Source organism: Phytophthora infestans, genomic scaffold, assembly GCF_000142945.1.
Source record: "Phytophthora infestans T30-4 supercont1.29 genomic scaffold, whole genome shotgun sequence".
Taxonomy (NCBI): Eukaryota; Oomycota; class Peronosporomycetes; order Peronosporales; family Peronosporaceae; genus Phytophthora; species Phytophthora infestans.
In genome coordinates this window covers 271022-294626 of record NW_003303730.1, presented here as the reverse complement: position 1 = coordinate 294626, position 23605 = coordinate 271022, and positions in this window count along the sequence as shown.

Sequence of the window (23605 nt, the reverse complement as noted above, 5' to 3'; positions counted from 1 at the left end):
GTAATCGATAAAATTACCTAGCGAATCCACATTAGCCCACTCTGAAATGCTGTCGCCTTGAGCTTCTTCGTACTCAAGGTGATTACGAGCATAGTGCATCTCGTATAAATGTTTGAATACCAGATGCACTGCTGTATCTGAAAGTCCTTTCAGCTTGTCTCGTACATTCTTGACTACCTGAAAGCAACACATTATATACGATGACTCAGACCCTGACGAAATCACGCGCCTGAATCCGTTGTATTGGGCGTCCTCCGCGTCAGCCCATAAAGTACGTAACTCTCACGGGACGTCCGACAACACGAAGAAATTGTTGTTTAATTGAAAGTAGCGCAGCTGCGTACTGAGTTTCAGTTCTTTGTGAAACCAGAAAAAGTGCCACTGGAAAAAATGACCGCGATGCATCTGAAATTCCACACACAAACAGAGGAAACCCAACTGTGTTCAGCTTAAATGTTGCGTCCATATGAAATAAGAAAGACTCGGGATCACGATCCAGCTGACGCATCATTGTTTTCGTAGAAAACGCCACAACGAAAGGATCTTCGTCTGTCCCGTCTCCAAGAACCGGATCTCCTTCATTGTCCACGTTATATCCAAACGTGAACGTAGTCGATTCATCAAGATCGTCAGAATACTGAGCACTTCTTACAATGGAAATCATATCGTCCAGTATATCTGTTTGGAGGAGAATTGTTTTCTTGTGATTGTAGACAAAGTTTTGGACTGTTTGTAGCTTAGGAACGTTGCCTTGGTTAAGCGAGAACTGATCAATTAATGAATTCAGAATTCGATTTGGTGTTGCTGACGTTTCTGTCATTTTTCGAGTCTCAAACTTCATGACACGAGTGAAGGGCCTTGAAGGCGGCGACCCGACCGGAGACGCGTGTTGTCCATGCTCAAAAAAGTCGTTGATGTCTGTTTGAAGACACCACAAAACCTTGAGCCAATACGTACAGCTTAAATTGTCTTCTTTACAGGTCGAAGAGTTGCAGAACCAAATGCGATAACGCATTTGGTGGTGGTCGTGATTCGTAGGGCACATGGAGCAGCGTTTTCTCATGTTGGCGTATGCATTGATGGTGCGCAGAGAGTCCAACTTCTCTTCTGCAGCGCGAACACCTTGAACTCGTGCCAAATGCTGCCAAGCGTAGGAGAACGGCATGCTACACCACGGTTGTATGTAAAGGAGACGAGTGCTTCTCCAATATCAATAAGCTACGTTGGGTTCTCGTGTGGATTGCAAGTGAACTTGAAAATAGATTTTTTTCCTTCGAGGACGCCCCATGAAAATAGATTTTAAGATCAATCCAGCATTTTACTAGCTACTAGCACGTTTTATCTTTCCTAAAAATAATATATTAGACTAGTAGCAACGCGACGTATCTGAAGTGAAATAGAGGAGGATTGGGGGATAAGGTTTGCCCTGTCCCCTCAGTTCAACTCCGACTTCTGCAGTTTAAAATCAAGTCGGTTATTTGCATATTAATGCTTTCAGTTCTGATGTCAGGTGGTTGGTTTACTTCCTAGCTCGCTTAGTTTAGATTTCATGTCTTCTCAATACATACGAGCAATTCCAGTCTGTTTGGCTGCATTGATTACTGTCGCACTCTAACTTTCTGCGAATCGTTTGGATCTCGTCGGTGCTTCACGTAGGATTGTCACAATCATTCTCGAACGGAATTCGCTTCAGCATTTCCGTGCCGTGAATCTACAAATAGGGCAGCTGCATGTTTTCAATCTCCTCGTTATTTTTGATTATACCCCCCAGAGAGGATTTGTAGTTCTTGACTCGACTGCCGTTCCGTATATGAGGCTGTCAGCGACTATGACGGTGTATTCCGAGTTGAATGTTTTGCCTAGACGCTGTTAGTCACCCGTTTTCATTTTATTCTGTGCGTTGTGTAGTAATTATCTTCTCCAGAGGAAAAACAGCCATCGGCTAGCCTTGTTAAGTCACAGGATCAGATGTATAATGCATATGCATTATGGGCTCAGAGTCTATGTCCATAGCACATTCAGCCTTGATTCTAGGCAGTGTTCCAGCCAATACGTGCTGCATAGCTGATCTGCTGTGGCAGTTCGCTGTGACCTCGGCTGCCCTATAGTGCGATACAATCGGATTCGAATTTGGCAGCACGCCTGCCGTATCAATAGCACTACACGGCCAAACACATCCCAGGTGTCAGTTAGGAATTTGTATATGAACCATTGATAGTATTTGGCTTCACCCAGTGTTTCCCAGTTCCTGACCACTAGGTGGGATTAAGCCTCGCGCTGTTCAATCAAGCACCCTTTACTGAGCTATTTTAATTATGGCTGAATGAATTTTAGCGAGCGCTCGTTTGTAGACAAACACTATTTGTGCCTCATGCATTGTTATATAAGTCAATCCAGCAATCTACAAGCTGTGACGTCAGGCTACACCTGGCGGATAGACTTGCGATAGCCGAGGGGTATTCATGAGGCTAATTCAAGTTAACAATGCTTTCGCAAGTACACACAACAGATGTGGCCCTGCAGACAGTAAGAAAACCGTGTCTACGGATAGGTTGTTTACGGCCGGATGTGCATGAACGCCATTGGGTAGAGCTTTTGCTGATACTTGTTTAGAGCGGTGTATCATACTCCGTCTGTACAGAAAGAAACAAATGTCCACCTGCCAATATAGATATAATGAGCTCCATTCACCACATCACGCTTTTCCGAGCTTATGTCTGTTTAACGTAGGCCTAGCCCTTGTCTGAGGACAGCTCGGAGTCAACAACTGCATGCAGTAGCTCCACGTTTCATCCACGACCAGTAGCTGCTATAATACATTGAAATGTGGAGACTGAATAGTTGAACAAAGCTTTGTCAGCTAAAAACGAAACGTGGTTGGTCTTCAGCAGAGACCAAGGCTTTTGGTGAGCATACAGTAGCGGCTACGCGTAGGCGATAGGGATGGATGCTTTAATCACATATTGTTTTACGGGCAATATCTTAGGATACTAACATCGTTTTGATTTACAGGGAAGCATACAAGTCTCAGCCGATGACAGCCATGCAGTTTTTATCATGGACTTCAGCCAGAACCTTACACTGCCTAAGTCAGCAGCTCACCGTCTCAGTGGTAGTTCCTTTCGCTCCGCATAGTGAGCATGTTTAGCGTTTTTAACGCCTACAAAAGAATCCAGTACAATGACATGTACGACGAAACAGTGGCTGGTAAAGGCACTGATGAAGAAAATTCAATGCCTCACCAGGACCATCGTTTCTGCAAGGCACTACCAGCTATGCCCATAATTGCGCGGCCAGAACAAGAAAAGTTTTGTCGTGCGAATGCTGTTGGGTATGGCCCATGCGTCACGTTTAGATAAAATCAATCTTAGGTGCTTTGTTAAAGGTCATACAAAGAATGTTGTGAGCCGCGGATTTGGTCACGTGCGGAAGCACATCGATCGGGTTGATGTGTGGACAATGGACCAGCTTCTTGACGCTGTGAACGAAGCTTCTTCGTCCACTGCTCTAGTGCACATTGCGAGCCAAAATACACTTTTCAAAGTGTATCGCATTGACATGGAGAAAGCATATAAGGTGAAATACATTCAAAAGTACCTGTTTTCACGATACAAGAGAGCAATGTTGGTGTAGTGAAGTAGACCCGACTCAGCTGTAGTGTCCGAATATCTTCGCCGCGAGTACGACGGCATCACTACGGACGCTACCCGTGTACATGCCCTACTAACATCGCACATAGAGCTTTTGCCAAACCCTTCTCCGAATTCTGAGAAGGTACAGGTCCACTACAATAAAGTCCGCCCGTTTGTTCCTGAGAAGTTCCAAAATTACCCATTATACGACCCGCTGAACGATGAGGACACGCGCAGAGCAAAGCGGATTCAGATAGATTGGCAGGCGGCGTTCAAAAAGAGCTTGAATAGCCTATTGGCATCCCGCCCAGTACATTGTTTCTTATTTCAGAAAATATTTGTCATTCTTGATTTTGCCTTCGCACACCAGGTAAAACAATGTATTTCACCGTCTTCGTCGTCCTGCTCATGGTCACGTCCGTGGTTTGTTCCACCAGCTTCGACAAGGGCGAGAGCGCCGGCCTTGTTTATGAGGGCCGTGGGCTTCGCTCACAGGACGCCGAAATGGGCGCTGTTATCGTTATTGTTATGTAAGGAAATAGAAGCAGGGTGTTGAGCTAAAGAAGACGGTTATGTACTCAAGGCTTCTAACATATACGAGGCGGCTATAAAAAGACAACGATGGACTTCGCTGTTAAGCAATACGCCACCAGAAAGGATCAAACGAAACTAAGCGATGAAGGCCTTGCCCATTTAAATAAAGTGCTGGCTGAGAATGCCAAAAAGAACATCAAGTCGTGGCCCCAGCTTCGCATGTTTGCCAAGGTGACACTAGGAGCCACAGCTGGCGGTCTTGCTATCTACGATGCGTACAAACTGTTCGACAAGGGTCATGCGCCTACGCCTATGACTCCTACAACTGGTACGACGTGCTCAACTGAGTTATCTGCGTTCTTCTATCAGACCCGACGTAATTTTCAAATGGAGGATTGATTCGATAGATAAAGTTGGCGATATATTACTTACTTGTTTTAAGGCATGGAGATGGTGTTAGAAAGCTTGGAGGGAAGCGCTGATGGATTGCTTGTTACCACCACACGGGTCAGTATCTCCATCACCAAACATACATTTCGTACTGTGTTCCCACACCTGTGCGGTGCCTAAATTGACTTACTCGAAAGCTTTTAGGCCGTCGACTCCACATTTCTTGTGTGACTCGTTTCGAATCTCGACGATTATCTGCTGTGATAATTCAGTCCGATATGCTGACGCCGATGCTGCGACTTCTGAACAATCGAAAAGACGCCTATCGCGCATTTCACGATTCTCGTATTTCAGTTCAATGGAAGTACAGTCGTGCACCTCGTTTTCGGCCCCGATATGGCTTAATAACCTGCACAATCTAATGATTGCGCCACATGCATTGCGCAAATGAGTTGCCCATCTCCTTTGGACCAAATAACCTCAATGGTAAACTGTTAAAATCACACTGGTATTGTGTCGAAGATGGATTTGAGATTTGTACTTAATTAAGGTAATACAGAAATTTGCCTGAATAAGGAGCGGGGTTTCAATTAATAACCTCGCAAGTTTTATAGTCGGGAACGATTGAGGGAGATGGGATAGTGATGGGCAAGGTATGGATAAAATAATCCAGGCACTGAATTTGATTTCAATTTAAAAAATGGCGCGCTTTAGGTGATCCCCCTTGGCTTCAAGCCCTACGAGCCGAACTTCACTCCTACATTTACATTCTAGCTCACTAGCCGGCTGCGTCCACTAAGCAATGTCCGTGTTGAGACGCTACCCCCAAACACCACCGCCAAGATCCAGACGCTGGATCAGGGGGTCATTCATCAATAGCATTAAACGCTACGTCTTATCGCAAAAAGTGATGTTCGCATTGGATCGCCTAAGCGAAGGTCTCGACAACCCGTACAGCGTCGACCAGCTAGCTGCACTGCTCTGGTGCGAGGCTGCATGGTCTAAAGTTTGCGCTTCCACGATTCAGCACTGCTGGAATCACTGTGGTCTCATTCAAAAGTCGAATCTTCAATTATCCTAACTTAATCCAATACATGCAGATGATCCGATATCATAGTCTGTTTTTAGCGAGGCATTGTCAGCTTATGCAATCTCTTTCTTAATTTATATCAGGCGTTCCTTAATCAGGCAGATTTCTGTACAAAGTAGTACATTTGGATTCCGTCTGTTCCTCTATAAATATTCGCAGCTGGAGCAAATGATGTGAGATATGATTGGCTATAATGCAGATGACCTAAACGTAGAACCTATACCCACTCAGTGGTACAGGACCCAAAAGCTGAGAGCAAATGCATGTAAATTGCTTTTTCCTATGTTTGCTTCTCTGTTGAATGTCTCTTGTTGGGTTGACAACTGCAATCCTTCTACGGAGTGACGGTCCTGATTTTTTTAAGGAACCACGAGGGGAAACTGCTGGGTGGGTTTCAGTCTTAAACTCAGTGGACACACTTGCAGGTCATAGTGAAGTAAAGTGTCTTGGCGATTTACAAGTTATGGGAGTAGATGCACGTCCGGAGATGAAGCTCCCATATTTTTGCTCAAATCTGTCCGTTTGGGCCACAAATTTGAAAACTAGGAGATAACGTCGACGATACGCTGAAGAGCTCGAAACTATTTTTCTTGATCGAGAAGGTTGCGCTATTAAACAAGAAAGCCCCGAACAAGAGCATCACATTGATCGGGACTCTCCCATCGCGATACGGAGATGATGCTTTGGTAAAGGCCCTTGTGTTTGCGAAAATACATGCTGACCTGGCACCATCGATGTCGGAGCTTGTAACACAGCTGCGATACCAGCAGCTTTATGTCTGGTTGAACAGCGAAAAACCGTCGATGATGTTTTCCAGCTGCTCAAGCTTCGTTAGGAGATAGATTGTAGTGGGCTGGGGGCATGTAGCCTCAACCAACCACTACTATCACGTGCGCTGTTGAGGGAGTCTTATTATGCTTGTGAGTAGACTAGGAAATTGAGCGCTGAACATTGATGTTAGCGAGCAATCACGATCTAGATGCTAGTCTGAAGTAGTATATTCGGATCTTAAGAAATAACATGAATCTTCGCCAAGGACGAGGGAGCTCAGAACAAGATCGTCGAGGATGGGGGGCCGTTGTCGTTGGATTTCTCTGTTTGGTGCTGGTTTCGAGGGTTCTATCCGTGACACTTTCTCCCTTGGGCGAGCTGCTGCTCGGGTTGAGGACAGTGTGTCAATATAGCGTCGGACAAGGCGAGAACCTGTGTCAGATTCGCGAGTGACTCCCAAGAAGATTGAAGAGAGGAGTCAAGCCACTTGGCTCGAAATTGCTGAACATCACGACAGCGTCGATGACCCAGAATCTCAGCGACGAGATGTCCTTCAGATCCGTCGGCAATGAGAACTGATTGGACGCGGGTCACGTGGTGCGGGTCGACATCGCGAAGATATGACCGAAGCCGCGACACATGGCATGAAGGGTGGAGACGAAGACCTGGAGGTAAGTCCAAATTGTACGTGTCCGGTCCAGCGACTTGTGGCTGCAAAATGCGTCTAAGTATTGTCGCGGTCGACACATCGGATCCAACAGGGCCTTGGCGTATTCAACACACAAAGGATGGCAGCCAGACGCATAACCACCCTGCTGCATCGGACGTCCGCGTCCATGTCGTCCATAGACAGCGGGATGCTCGACGGAGCACCACTGAGGAAACTTCTACGATAGACCTAGTCTCTTTGCAGGCTAAAGCTAAGGTTTCTACATCTAAAATCTTCGCCACGATGATAATGGTCGATGAAGACTCTCTAGTTCTTCCGTCGGACATTGCCAATACAAAGAAGGCCTCACGTTCTGAGTTGTTGGCAAGGCAGACGAATACGGAGGCTTTGTTTTCCTTATTGGTAAAGTACAAGTTCTACTACTCTTACGAAGTCGAGGATTTTTCTACTAGGCTGCGATATTTACTGTGGGCTCACCTGACGACTACAAAACTGGCCAAACAATTTATGGATATTCTCGTTCTGGATTGCACGTACAAAACAAAAAGGTACGGGATGCCCCTTGAATGTGATCATTCTTACTGGAATGAACACTATTCTACCTGTTGCACAAGTATGGCTACCGGAGGAAAGTGTGCCTGATTTTTTGTGGGCTCTTGGCAAACTAAAATCTCTATTGCAAGAAAAAGATATAATGATGCCCAGGATAATCGTTACAGACAAGGACTTGGCTTGTACAAGCGCTACGGAGAAAGTCTTTCCATTCGCGAAGAAGTTGTTGCGTCGTTGGCACATTCGCCGTAACGTTTTAGCTCAAGCTCAGCGAAAATTTGTCGTTGCACAAGTCCCCCGAAGCCTCTCCGCAGTGATGAAAAGCATGAAGGAACTGAAAGTTGACAGATTCATGGATAAATTTGACGAAACCATTAATGCTGCAACGGAGTGTGAGCTCAATGAGGGGTCTTCAGCTTTAAAAAACCTTAGCAGTGACTTGGACGTCTATCTTAACCGACATTGGTGGCCGTACAAAACCAAATTTGTTCGTTGCTGGATAAATTCGTTTTGTCTTTTTGGCTGTGTAGATGCGTCTACTGTCGAAGGGACTCATGCCAAGATGAAGGCGTTTTTAGATACCTCACGGGGCTATTTAGTCACCGTCTTTCAGCGTCTTTTTCCGTGGTGGTCTAGAGTGGCTACAAACAACAGTGTGCAAGCTGCAAAAGAAGTGTCTACCGTCCCGCAACTATTTCGCGATGATTTCTATTTCAGCCGTCGTAAAAACCATTTCTGTTTACGCTCTGACGGAAACACACAAGTTGTGGAAAATGGCACGAAAACTAGTAGTTAAAGACACTAAACCTAATGTCTGTAGTGGTACGGAACGTCGTACTCAAGGTCGGCCCTGTCTTCATGACATGATGCACATTATCGAGTCTGGTGGCGTATAAAAGCTTTTACCGGAACAGTTCGACAAACACTGGCACCTCTGTGTGGTTACTGACCGAGTGGTAGAACCTGTACCAAGGGCTAAGCGGCCACGAACACGCGAGCAATCACGGTCCCATCAAGCTAGGTACGGCGCTAATGGTACACGGCGAGAGCTATCCGGGTTTGAGCTGCAAGGGCAACCGGATTGGATGACTAACGAAAACGCTACTTCATTGACATTTCAAGGGCTTCTCGAGCAGAGTGTTGAAGACTTCAAAAATGCATTCTTACCACCTCGTGCATGGGGCACGCTGGGCGACAGGATTTAAATGATTAGATCTCCAGTGTAGTTTCATATTTTGTTTTTCATTTTGCAGTTTTTAAACACAATCAATATCGATAGCTTCAACTTACTAACGCCATGTGCTTACACTTTTCTGCCCGGGTGCTCCGGTCAGGGTGCTCCCTAACTTTTCCCTGTGTGGAAGTCCAAGAAGGTGGGCACCTCTGTCGACAAAACAAATGTACCTGAAAGCGAGCAAATAGCGCAGACAATGCATCATTTGTCGGTGAGGGAGCAGATATCAGACAGAGCTCTCGGACTTTTGTGTGATACACGGAGACTGTTTGTGTAAGGACATCCTTCCCACAGCATCACAGCCGTATTTTTGCCCTCAGCTAACCTGGACGTGATGGGAAAAATATTACAGCTTCTATCTACCTAAATGCCTCTTCTCAGCTAAGTGAAACCAGCGCAAGAATTCGAACCTGTTCAAGTTAAAGCAGACCTCACAGCAAATCGCCGATACGCAGTCCAACCAGCAAAGAGCGAACCAACCTCGCCAAGGATGCGTTGTTCGTTCTATTGTATTGGAATACAGTCGTGCACCTCTAATTCGGCAGGGCGGACCATATCAGCAGTGCCAGGGCATAAGTGCACAACGTAAAGCAAAAACAAATGCAAATCCAGTGCACTGATATTTTATTTGTTAATTCAGTACAAAATTTAAGTATAGTTTTGAGACGATGCCTGTGTGGCACCAACAGTTTCTACACGTAATAGTCTTTGCAGATATGTTGTTCCAGCCTTCAGACAGCCACTTCATGGTGGAGTAAACGTCAAACGGCGTGTAAGGAGCACCCTTGTAGAACAGACCCAGCTCCGCGGCTTGCTTCTTGTTATGGTACTCATTCTTCAGGCACTTAATGATGCCCTGGTCCATGGGCTGCAGTACGGCAGTTGTATTAGGCGGGAGCTTGCGAATAGCAACATTGGACAGCTCAATAGAAGCGTCGTTGTGCGACGAAGCATTGTCAACAAGTAGTAGTACTTGTCGTTCTTCCAGCTGCATACGTTCATTTAGGTCCAAGAGCCAATCGCAGTACTTCACCGTATTCATCCACGCCTTCGCCGTATTTGTGTAGGTAGCTCCAATTTCGACTGATTTTTTAGGGGGCGCGGCACTTAAGACCGACCAATGAAGTGCAGCGGAAGCTGCTCCGTGCCATCGGCGTTGGTGGCAACGCACACGGTGATCCGGTGCTTGCTCTGCTTCCTCCCCTTCTCTTTCTTGTTCACTGTTAGTGATCCTCGCGGTTCCCGGCGGTAGAAGAATGCGGTCTCGTCCATATTGAAGACGTCCCGGGGGTGGCATTCGGAAACAAGTGCTCGAAGATCTTTAAGCCCCTCTTCCACTGCTGCGTCTTGAGCTCGTCAATCTTCTGCATAATCTTGGCGTCAGACGCGCGAATCGCGGGCGCGCAACAGCGCTTCCGGTCGCGATAGGTATCCGGCAAGGCGGCAACGTCCGCCGACCGCTTAAGAATACTCAGGACGGTAGTGCGCTTTACTGCTTGGGGGGTCTTGAAGCGCTCCGTTGCCCAACGAGCAAGTTCGGAGTGAGAGCATGCAGGATTTGACTTGTGCTTCTCGCACAAAGACTGCTTTTGTGGGACATGTAGGAGGAAGGGCGATGTCCCATTGTCTTTGGCGGTAAAAATCAAAGTGTGTGTTTGTATGAAGACGTCCGATCCAAAATTTAAAATCAGATCGATGCGGCGTGTCATCCCTCGGCGAGGAGGGGAAACCGTTGAGGTTAATTGCTAGGGTGGTGATGGGCAAAGGTAATTGCGCATCCGATTCGCGTAATCATAAAATCTGGCAGGGTATCGACTGATACCGGTGCCGAATTGGAGGTGCACGACTGTAGTCGATTCTGATGCAAACTATACGTAGGATACAGTATGTGGCCGATTTTTTTCCAAATAGTTTACTTTATCCAAGTATAATACCCACATCGACTCTTCTTACAAAGTTAAATCTCAGCACTCAACGTTACTAAGCCAGCACGGTCCAGTCCCGCTCTTCATTGCGCCTTAACGTTCCGCTCCAACGCACCTCCATCTCTATCAATTATGCTGCGTTCGCAGCATCTTTCTCGTCGGCCGCCGCGTCGGCTCAGCTTGTAACAGGGTACAATCCAGTGTGCCCCATGTTACATAAAGAGTGATCCGTCACTCTTGTGGACACCTGGTACACGGTACCAGGTGCTCTCGGAACCAGTCAGTGCATGACTACTTAGCTCTACTATAGGTAACCTCTAGTTTGTATGAGACCCAAGCTTATCTTACTTATAAATACATCAGTCTTAAATCTACTCCTCTAAGTAGCAAACCGTTCCCACTGAGGCCGGGAACACGTGGACTTACGTTCACTCGGGTAGTTAATACCCTTAAGCACTTCCTCTGTGCAAGGTGCTGTGTGCCCCCGTCACACTTGGTAGCACTCGTAGGCAATCCAGCACCATCGCGGGTAGATTGAACTACCTGAAACCTCTGTGCGCTTAACGTTTGAGCCAAGATGGACCGAAGCGAGTTTCCTCGCTTGAACGACTCACAGTACGAGTCTGTTCGGAAGATGGGAGGCATCTTTGAACAAGATGTCCTTCGCAGCTTGGCAGCGGCGACGCCTGCCGAGCAACAAGAACGCGTGACCGCGTTTGAGACCTACGAGCGTGGTCTCATCGCTCACGTCCGCGGGAGCTTGGAGGCCACGATGGCCGCTCCCCAGGCAACCAGGCCTAAGCCGGTGTGGATGAAGGTCCCCGCGTTTAACGGGGAAGGAAGGAGAGAACCTTCACTTCTGGGTCCGTGAGGTGGAGATCGCCATGAAGGCGAGTCTCATCTCGGACGAGCCAGTTCGGGTGGCGTTTGCCCTGTTTAACCTTGGTGGACGTGCCAAGCACTGGGCATACACCAGGGAGACGACATCTCCTGGATGCTTTGCATCCTGGGCTCAGCTGTGTGAACAGCTACGAGCCGCGTTCCTACCGGCGAACAACGAGTTCCGCCAGCGCTCACGCTTTCTCGCGTGTAAGCAAGGTAAACGTGAGCTGCAGGAGTACGCGCAAGAGATGCGCACGTTAGTGACATCTCTGACAGGGAATCCTCTGCCTGAAGACATTAAGACAACAGTCTTCATGGACGGCCTGAAGGTCGGTCCTGCTCGCGCCCAGCTATTCCGGGTGCAAGCGACAACTATGGAGGAGGCGATTCGAATCGCCCTCCAAGAAGAGTACAGCCACAAGCAGGCTGGTACCCTTCGGGAAGAGGAACATCGCCACGATGAGAATGGCGTTCCTCGGGAGGCGGAGCATCGCAGCAATGACGCTGTTGCTCCTGCTGTCACGCAGCCCGTTGATACCGGTGCGTACTGCGAGCCCGAGCCCATGGACTTTGGCTCAGCCGAGAGCTTGGTCCGCTGCTATGGATGCGGCGGGACATGGACACTACCAGTGTGTGTGTCCCTCGCTAGTCCTCGGGAAGAAGACGGCCCGTGGGCCCCAAGTCCAGTGGCGCAGGCCACGGCCCGGTGGACGAAGACTCCCCGGCCACCAGTAGAGGCGGTATGCCCTACTGAAGAGCGCTAAGTCTTCGTGATGGGTGTGCAGGTTGTGCGCACCACGGGACTTAGCCCAGAGAGACGTGGTTCTCTCAAACCGGTGAAGGGCAGTGGTGGGCTGCTGGTAGCTCACTCGGTGTACGGGGGTACGGTACCCCTTGAACGTTTGATTAGTTCTGGGGCGTTGATACGCCGCCGGAACGTCGCTTGGCATAACGACATTCGACTACACTCTACGTCAGAGTGGCGGTCATGGGCTGGTCCTTGATGGACTAGCCTTTGGTACGGTGAAGGAAGTACCAATGGTCCTCAACGGACCTGAACGTTTCGGCTCGATGAACTCGCGCACCGCGGTGTCGCTCGCAGCTCTCGCCATGAACAACATGGCTGTGCCGAACATAAGGCACAGCCCGGACTTTAATGTGGCAAGGCTGAGAAGGGCCTACCAGTGCAGGTCTATGACGGAGCATTGGTGAGTCACGTTCCCACCTCCGTCATGACTGGGGCGTCTGATACAGACCGCCAGGACGCGGAAGCGTCACGGAGCTGTCAACGCGCTGACAGCTCTGCGTACAGCAAGGCCATGCTCCGCTGCGGCAATACCACGGGCGTGGGTCTTTGCCCGGCGTGTGGACCTGCTACACCAGCAGCGTCCAACGCCGAAGGTCGTCGCGCCGTACGGGCTTCGACAGTGGTTATGCCTTTAAGCGCTAACCAGGTGGGTAACTTAGGACCACACGGTCGCCCAGACCCTAACTGAAGAGGAAGGCGCTGAATGCGCTTCCTGTGTGGATAACACAGTACCACACACGGTCGCCCAGACCTTAACTGAAGAGGAAGGCGCTGAATGCGCTTCCTGTGTGGGTAACACAGTACCACACGCAGTCGCCCAGACTATAACTGAAGAGGAAGGCATTGTCCATGCTTCCTGTGTGGGTAACACAGTGCCAGACGAGGTCTCGAGTGCCTCTGATGTCGTCAACGAGACATCACGACGTGGGTAACGAAGTACCACGTCACGTCAGCCGCCGCAAGTCGGGTCTGAACCTTGTTCAGGCCGACGTCGCTTCAAGCGACTCAGAGTCCAGGGCCCGGACTCCTCTGACTCGGTCGGTGGACACCAACTCTGTCCGGTGTGTGGGCGGGTCTGCCACACCAGCCGATCCCAACACCGAAGGTCGTCGCGCCGTATGCGCTTCGACAGTGGTGGTGCCGAAGGGCATTCACCAGGTGGGTATCATAGGTCCACACTGCGGGTAACAAGTTCCGCAAGCAGCGAAGCTGCTTAAGGAGACCGACATTCGGTGCTCCGAGCGTGGGTAACAAAGCTCCACGCAAGGTCACTCAGACCATAACTGATAAGGAAGTCGCTGTATGCGCTTCCGGTGTGGGTAACAGAGTTCCACACAACCAAAGTGGGTAACAGAGTTCCACACCCAAGGCGAGTACCATAGCGCCGCACACAGAGCCATTGGCTTGAGGCGCGAGGTTGTCTTGGCCTCGCCAGACGTGAGCAACTTGCTCGACGTCAAGTCGCGCAGACTCAAACTGCTGATGCGAAGGCTGAATACCTTCGGTCGACACGGCCGACGCGGTCGACCATACCGACGCCGTGCACATGGCGGAGAGCCGTTGCGCCTGCCAGTGGCTATTAGAAGCCACGAGAGACTCAGTAGTCTCGAGGTTAAGTGGGGGAGAGGCTCGGAAATATCTTTCCTCCCTGACTTTCCAAGAGGCAGGTGGCCGTCGTGCTGCCAGTGGCTATCACAAGCCACGAGAGACTCAATAGTCTCGAGTGTAAGTGGGGGAGAGGCTCGGAAATACCTTTCCTCCCTGGTCTTGAGGTAAGACCAAGTTCCTTACGGAACCAGGCGTCGATGTACATCGACTGCAAGCTGGAGGCGAGCAGCCGGGCTAGAGCTGCGGTAGCTTAGCCGAACAAGACATAGTGGCGAAGAAAGCCACGGGCGCAAGGTGCCTCGGAATCGCTGAGCGAATCAGCAGTGTTGGGGTTGCAAGGAATCACACACGAGGCGAAGCGCGGGCCTAGTGCAACCAACGCACTGGTCCCTTGGTCATGAACGACCTGTCGAGTAGGGTGAACGGAACGTCTCACCCGCCGACAAAGCGGTTGCGGTACGTGATGTACGCAACGCGCCGGGTATAATGGGCCGTAGAGCCATAGCTCAAGTGTGGTGCACGAGTGCACACACAACTGACCAGGTGGTGGTCGAGGCAAGGCACGCAGTCGTAACTGGTGCCGCGCCGAGCATGACACCGTGGTGATGGCAGCTTGCCTCACCATGGGTTGGTACCCGTGAGTACTCGGTGTCAATGCCAGACACCAACGCCGCAGTGGCATGGTGGTGAGATATGCCCCACCACGGTCGAGTACCATCAAGGTACATGGTGTCTGTGACAGACACTGGTATAGGTGCAAAGGATATGCACCATACCACGACCCGATGCGCTCTGGACGCTGTGAGTCAACGCACGTACCGTGGATCGGCACTGGCTGCTTTCGAGCAACCTGCCACGAGTTCCACGTAATGAACTCGTCGTGCATGACACACATGAAGTGCACGGAGCACTTATGGTAGCTGTGGTACGTATCGTACACAGCGTACCTCGTGTACGGTCCCATGGACCTGTACACTGTGCTTGCACATGCGTCGTGCGTGATGTGAGCACCGGCCATGAATCCGTTCAGGCGACAGCACAGCAGAAGCTGCTGCCGCCAAACATGGCAACCTTGTGGTGGGCGTACCGCACCAAAGGTTAGTACCGTACGGTACATGGTGTCGATGGGAGACACCTACACCACGGTTGTGTACCGTCATGGTACACGGTGTCGATGAAGGACACCTACGCGCCGTTGGTATGTTGACCAAGACGCGAAGAGGGCGTGGCAGAAGCTCCGCCCGCAAGGATGGATCCTTGCTGGAGCCAAAGGCATGGCCCGAGGTGAGCTGAGAGCTCCCTCTAGTGCTGGGGAAGGTGTTGCCCTTCTCGGTGTCGTCCCTCGCGGGAGACACCATGCTCCGGACGCGTTCACGAGGACTGTCGTGTCCTCTGGTGCGAACTGTGGGCGAATGCCACACGTTCGGATGCTATTGCACCCTGTGCCTAAGCACTGTACGCGCGCAAGCGCAGGAGCTAAGGCAGCTCTGAGTGTAGGCTTTGCGCCCAACACAGTTGTGAACATAGGGATGCAAATCCCAGTGAGCTTTGGCAGCACAAGTCACTGTGGGTGTGACTGAGAGCCAGTCTCGTGGCTGCTCAGTGTGAGAATTCACCTTTTGGTGTTTTAATTCTCTCACTTCTGATTGGAGAATCAGTTGTGATTGGAGAATCAGGTGATTCTCAGTTAAGTGCGGGAGGATGTAACGGGGTACAATCCAGTGTGCCCCATGTTACATAAAGAGTGACCCGTCACTCTTGTGGACACCTGGTACACGGTACCAGGTGCTCTCGGAACCAGTCAGTGCATGAGTACTTAGCTCTACTATAGGTAACCTCTAGTTTGTATGAGACCCAAGCTTATCTTACTTATAAATACATCAGTCTTAAATCTACTCCTCTAAGTAGCAAATCGTTCCCACTAGGCCACAGGCTAAAAAGTGAATTTTTCGTCAGTTATGTGCATGTACCTTATATAGCAGTATTTGTTCACGATACAACGCTATCTGGCGCAAACAATACAGTTTCAAATTTAAAACGCCATAATAATTCTAAGCTGCGATATTTTCGCATATAGCTCTATCACTTTTAATATAACTAGGCTGCAGCTGTAATATTCAAGTATACATAACAGCGTGGTATCATTTTCAAAAATATGTATCTGAAGCTAGTGCGACATCGTATTATCTATAATATATCTGGTTTTCGCGAAATCCTGGCCATTTAATTTGGAAAAAAATCAAAGCACAGAGAGGAAGTTCAGATTCACTTGTCAATTACCAAGATGCCCAGTACAGCCAGCCAAGTGTTCGACCGCCTCAACCGACAGTGGGAGGACGAGACCTCCAACCTCGTTGTTAGCCACGAGAACTATGGCGATGTCGCTCGCCATATAGAGGAAGAAGCCTCCGATTCTGGCTCACCTATTCTGTCTGAGTATATTGCGGCAGGTGGTGATAGTGCGCTAAAGGGCATGACCAACTTCTCTGCGCCCGAGCTGGATGCGCTTTGGGCTCTTGTGGAATCTGCGGTGACGATTACATGGACGCAAGGTCGTGGGCGTAAACCGTCTGTGTCGGGGAAAGACGCAATGTTCATTACCCTGACCGTGTTGAAGCATTTTGACACATGGCAGAAGCACGCGATCGATTTCAACATCGGGATTTCTACGCTGGAGAAAATGGTTCACCGTGTCATTCAGACAATTGAGCCCGTGCTGTACTCCCAGATGGTCAAGCGCGTAAGGATGTCCGAGCAGATGGAAGCTGGAAACACCTTTACAAACTATCCACATGCTCTCTACGCTACTGACGTCAAGTTCCAGCCAGCATATCGGCCTAGCGGTCGCTTTGCAGAACAGAAGGTTTACTTCTCCGGTAAGCACAAGCTCTATGGGTTCAAGATTGAGTGCTCTGTGACACCACCAGGTGTCGCTGTTGATGTTTCAGATCATTCTCCTGGATCAACGTCGGATCTGACGATGATGCTCGACAGGCTCACGATTCATCGTCAGATGCTGCGCAAGGAGGACGGGACAACTGCTGAAATGGGAGCTGACCCAACGCAGTTTCCACATATGTGGGCCGTGCTAGTAGACAAGGGTTACCAGGGTGCAGGGCGGGTGCTTCGAACGATCCAGCCAAAGAAACAACCGCGTGGAGGCACTCTTGACCGCGACGATATTTCCCGCAACCGTGCAATTTCTTCAGATCGCGTCCTGGTTGAGAATTATTTTGGCCGGATGTGTATGCTGTGGAAAGCTACCTATGCGACCTTTAAGTGGAACGAGAACCGTTTTGATGGTGTTGCTCGGCTATGTGTGGCGTTGACCAACTTCCATGTAGGTTTGATGCCTCTACGAGCTCACGACAGCGAGCACTACGATATGGTGTTGTCCAAGTATCAGTCAATGGGCGAGCGTGTTCGCACCCAGCGTGCTAGAGCCCAGCGTCTATATCGGGCTCGGCAACAGCAGCGCTCGCGCCCTGGACCATATAGCGCTCGCTCTCGCCTATCCACATCTCAGCGCGAGACCCAATACGAATCGGACGACTCCCTAAATCATGCTTTGTAAGGCACCTTTTCCCGGTCTTATTCTGCTTGCTCCTAGCTTCCTAAGACTAAAGACATTAAATAGATTATTGTTTGCTATACCTCTACGTTTGACTTTCCAACTTGTCGTCAAACTGGATGTAATCAGGCTCCGTGCAGCTAGAAAGGATTAGGCAGCAGCTTCAAAGCGGTAAAAACCACGGAAGTCGCTTAATGCCAGTTGCCCACTAATACCACACCACGCGCCGTCTTAAACTCCACAATGCACTACAGGGGTATGCGTGTGACGTTCACAGTACTTCGGCCCGTCACCCCCTTGGCCGATTGATGGCAAGTTGGAAAGTGAGGAAGATGAAGTGTCTAGCTGCTTTATTCGCACTTGTAGAGTACCTGATAGTGTATAGGCAGAACCCAGGTGTCGTTGAAATAGACCGACTCTTGGGTAGAAGCCTCCATAATTAAATTTTTGGGCCACAAATGTAGCCAACTGTTTTTCATAGGATCGTACTTATCCCAGAAGTAACGGCCTGAGCCATGAGATGCAAAAATATAAAAAACAGCAGGGTACATGCGAAAAAAAAGTATGTGCTTTTCCAAGAATCATGTTTTCCGGAATAAGGCATGGAATTCGCATAAAATTAGATTTTATGCGAAATTAAGCACCATACGCTAAGACACACTTTTTGAGACTGTTATCTACTGAGGCCGGGAACACGTGGACTTACGTTCACTCGGGTAGTTAATACCCTTAAGCACTTCCTCTGTGCAAAGTGCTGTGTGACCCCGTCACACAGCTGAAGCAGATGATACAGTAGCACCATGAAGATGAATCGATATGACATTGTCGACAGGTGGACTAATTATCTCGTTATTCTAGCCGATAAATACGGCGAGGTCGTAGTATAATGTACATTTAACAAGCGTTTTGGTAAAATTGTTTTTTTTTTACCTAAACATTGTAAACGGGGTAAAATGGATCGTAGTTTTATAGACCAGTATGGTAGCTACACAATGAATGTTTCTCTCACTTCATAGCTCAAATATTGACAACGCAGTCGACGTGAAAGAAGATAACGAAGAATACGCAATTTCGATTCTTGAATGGAAGACGGTGTGAGGAACTGAGTCTGCCCTGTGGGCAAAGGCAGAATCTAAAAGTTCAGGTACAACCTCTTCGACGTTTCGCAAATGGCGTTCTTTTTTTAAGTCAAATACCCACATTTAACCTGTCATTTCTAAATCCAAAGCTCAGCACTCGACGTCCAACGACCAGGACGCGAATCACCTTTCAAACGGCTACATGAAGGTTGATGTCTAGGGCACACATTTCCCCCAAAAATGACGATTCGCGCGGGGCAATGAATCCCCAACTGCTCCTCTATCGTCAGCTTTGCGGCATATTCGAACAAGCGGTGAATGACCAGCACTATGGTTGCTGTACTGAACGGTTGCTCCGAAGCCAAACAAAGGTTGCTTGCATCTCCACATATGAGAGTTACCTTTTTAAGATGCCTCCGATGTTTCACACTCTTTTGTGTCAAGCGCCATCCACAACGAAAAATATCCGGTCTGATCTCAATTCCAAGGCGGCCTCCCGCAGGCGTCTATAGCGCGAGCTGCACTGTCGCATTGCCTAGACCACAGCCAATGTCCAAGAAGCGATCAGCGGTCTTGACGTCTCCCAAGGTCTTGACGCGTTTATCCACACCAGCGGGAAGTAGCTCGCCGGCGTTTAAATACCGCTTGCCTGGTTTCTGACGGACATCTTGTTTTCCCACGCTCGCGAACAGATCTTCCACCGATTGCATCACCATGTCAGCGCCCAGTGGTACGTCGTCACACGATACCAGCACTTTTGGAAGCCTTTCGCTACTATCGGCGACTTGTAGCCCCTGCGTCGAGAATATCGGTGTAGATTGCTGTGAAGATTTTTCATCACCACCAAATGACTCTAGATCACCTAGCAGCGTTTCCACTTCTGAGACGTCTTTTGCAGCTTGCGGTATGGGTGAAGCCACCGGGCCACCTGCTGAAGACGCTAGCCCAAGTGTATTTGTCGTTGTAGATGTGCGTCCGATTCATGTGGGCATTTGTTCAGGCTGTAGCAACGGAGGGGGGTCGTGTGTAGGTTCAGTAGACCCCGGAGGGTCTTGAGGGACGGATATTGAGGGCAAGGATGCGCGGCGGGTCGAGGAGAAAAAACCTTTATGAAAATTTGGAGAGTTTGGGCCGATGGGTTTGCTTCAGAGAATGTAGTCGCTCACGGAAATCAGTCAGTGAGTGACGAGAGCGCCTCATCCTGGTGTGGACATCCTGCCAGGTAATACGTACCCCACGTCGCTCATAAACGGACGCTAGCTGGACGAGCGTCTTGTCCTGAGAGTCCGAAAATACTGTACGCATGCGTAGCCACTGATATGAGCTTTGGTAGCTGACCGTGCTCACTATGTTGGTTGATCTTCAGCCGTCAACTTGTATGAGTGTTTGGAAGTGTACAAAGGCACTGTTAATTCGTTTGACTTGGCCTAATTTCAGCGTTAATTCCTTTTCGCGACAGCAACACACGTGATGAAGTCTGCATTTACAAAATCAGGAACACGATCTTGCCGAAGGAAACAGAATGACCGGTTCTATTGCCTGTATTTATGTCTTGTTTGAGAAAAGCCCATCCAAACGGGGCATTCTGCTTCCTTTGACCGCGAACGAATCAACCCGACGGAAAACAACATTAACAAGATGGATCTGCAACCAAGCCTGCCAGTTTGCCCTCTTCTCAATTAAGCAGTGTGTACTTAAGGGATGGTCAACTCGTCCTTGGTATTAGTTTTTAGCAACTCCGATTTGCTTGGATAGAATACAAGAGCAAATAAAGTGGCGAGTCATATCTAGCTGGCTTGTAGTGCACTCCGTAGACATCTTTTTACCTATAAAATCATGTGTTCCGCGTTTCTTAAATGGCAGGTAGGTCGCTTCATATCATGGTACCTTTTCTTGGTCCCGAGGTGATGTCGTAGTACCAATAATTTAAGGCTTCTGTCAACGATACACCCCGGGTGTGGTCATTGTTTAAGAAGTATATTCGCTCAAGATTTCGAGTATAAAGCTGCAAGCAGCGGAAACACAGCAAAATCTACGTCCAGGCTCATACTCTTGCTTTCGCAGACAACGGTGGAAATGCCAAAATAGCCAAACGTTGGTTCTACCTACAGAACTTCCCGCCGACACCAGCTCGTATATATATATATATATATATGCCAAAATATTCCGCCGAGTTTGCAAGACACAATCGAGCACGCGCAGTGGCTCGAAGATGCACGCAAGCCGAGTGAACTACGCCCGTAAAATGGTCAAATAACCTCGACCACTCAAGAACGTCCCGAGGGACGCTAACAACAAGGACGTGGGCGAGGTGCGCGTGATGGTCATGAGGTGACGCAGGGCGAGTCACTGGACTGCTCTCTAAGCGTAGGTCACTTCTAAGCGTAGGTGCCATTAGAATAGACTTACACTTAAGTAGTAAAGCAATCAAAAGAGGTACGTATACACAGTGAGTGCCGGACGACAGGGCTGCAGTACTGGTGTGGGCTTGCTCTTCTCTCTGAGGTTCGCTGAACCGCAAATTGAATTGTGAGAGAGAGAGAGCAAGCCTCACGCAAGCCAGTACGCCTCTCCGCAAGTTCTATTCCATACATAAACTAATATAAACCATACTTTACCTAAGTCAGTGTCGTCGTGAGCAGCACGGCGGCACGGTCGCTCTTGTCCATCGATCATAGTAAACTTGGTATAACCGCACGTGGCACGTCGGTAAGTGCGCAGCCGCAGGCTGCAGCAACAGGCGTAGGATAAAATGTAGGATCGGCTGTCAGTGTCAATGCCAGGCACTGATCGTCCACTTGTATGTACTGCTGGTGCTAGCCTCTTCACACAGGGGCTGGCATCTCACACTCCCACTTGATCTCGGCAATACAGCGCCTTGATTGACGCGATCATACACAAGACTTCACAGGTTGAAGTTGCTGCCCCATAGATCAAAGTTGTAGACCAGCAGCACAGTAGTTCGTACAGTAAACAGCATGCCACAGTCAACACCATCCTCATCCACAGCAGTAGTCTTTTCATTCGTAGTCATAGCGTCCGTTGTCAACACAGGGGTAGCACGTGTAGTATCGTAGTAGAACTACGCAAGACAGGTGCAACCTGCTTGGCTTTCCCAGCACACCATCGCACTCAAACCACACTGTAGTTATCACGCTCATCCAACGCAATCGCTCGCGCTTCTCGCGCTTGTCCTATTCCTTTCGAATTGCAGCAATAGCAGTCGGAGCAGGAGACGCAGTCTCCGCAGTAGCCGCAGCAATAGCAGCCGTGGTAGAAGCCGCAGGCTCCGTAGAGGTAGTAGTATCATCCGAGGAAACCACTGGTAACACCTTCATTGCTTGACGAAAGCGACTGAACTTCACCACCGCAAGTGGCTTGGTCATGATGTCCGCGATCATCTGCTCGGTCCCAATGTGCTGCGTGGTAAGCAATTTCAGCTCCACGTTTCGTCTCAGCATATGATACTTGTTGTCTATGTGTTTAGACTTGGAGTGCTTCCCAGGTTTGGTGGTCAACGAGATTGCTCCCTCGTTATCACCCAACAGTAATGGTACTGGATGTGTCCAGGCCAGTTCGTCACACAGGCCCGCAAGCCACAGCACGTCTTTGGTGGCTTCAGCCATCGCCACATATTCCGCTTCGTACGTACTCAGGGAGTTAATCTCCTGTTTTCTCGATGCATACGATATCACGTTGCCGTCAAGTGTGTTTACATAGCCACTGATGCTTCTTCTGTCCACAGGATCATTTGCATAGTCGGCATCTGAGTAGCAGCGTACATTTGCAGTAGCTCCCTCAGGTACGTCCATCACCAACCCGTAATCACACGTAGCTTTTAGATACTTAAGTACCCTCTTAGCTTGCGCGTAGTGTGTATGATCGTAGGACGCCAGGAACTTGCCAAGATGTCTCGTTGCATGTGCAATGTCAGGCCTTGACGCATTCACTAGGTACTGAAGTGCTCCCACTAGCTCACGGTACGGTAGATAGTCCGTTGTTGCAGGTACAGTTGCCTTAGACAGTGTAGTAGCCTCAGGAGTAGTACATCCGTTGCAATCCGACATGTGGAACCGCTTAAGTACTTCCAGCACATATTGTTTCTGACAGTACACAATCTGTCTGCTTGGTCTGTCAAGCAGTATCTCGACACCAAGTAGGTACTTGACAGTCCCCATCGTAGTCAGCTCAAAGGTTTCTTGCAGTGAAGCTGCAATCTTGACGCACAGGTCTCGGGGTCCCATTAGTAGTAGGTCATCCACGTAGACAGTCAATAGCAGCTTAGCTTCACCCTCTTCCTTTAGCGCATACAAGCCATAGTCTGAGTCTGTGCGCTCAAAGCCCAATATCACCAACTTTGCATGTAGAGTCCGGTTCCAAACATTAGGTGCCTGTGTCAATCCATAGAGGCTCTTCAATAGTTCGCATACAGCGCTTGGTCCATCAATTTGAAATCCAGGCGGCTGCTCCATGTATATCATCTCGTCGAGATCTCCGTACAGGAACGCTGTCTTTACGTCGTACTGGAGTATCTCCCATCCTCGCTGCACAGCGAAGTAGATGGCCGCACGAATAGTTTCAAAGCGAATCACCGGTGCATATGTTTCACTGTAGTTGATGCCAAACTGTTGCTTGAATCCGTGGATTACAAGACGAGCTTTGAACCGCTTGACACGTCCACGCTCATCTCGTTTCACCGCAAAGACCCATCGGCATGTAATCACCTTGACACCTTTCGCCTTTCTCCGCGGTACAAGTCGCCAGGTCTTGTGCTTCTTCAGCGATGCCAGTTCTGCCAGCATCGCGGCCCGCCACTAGGTCCAGAACTTCCTCTTCCGTGCCTGCTTGTAGGTTGTAGG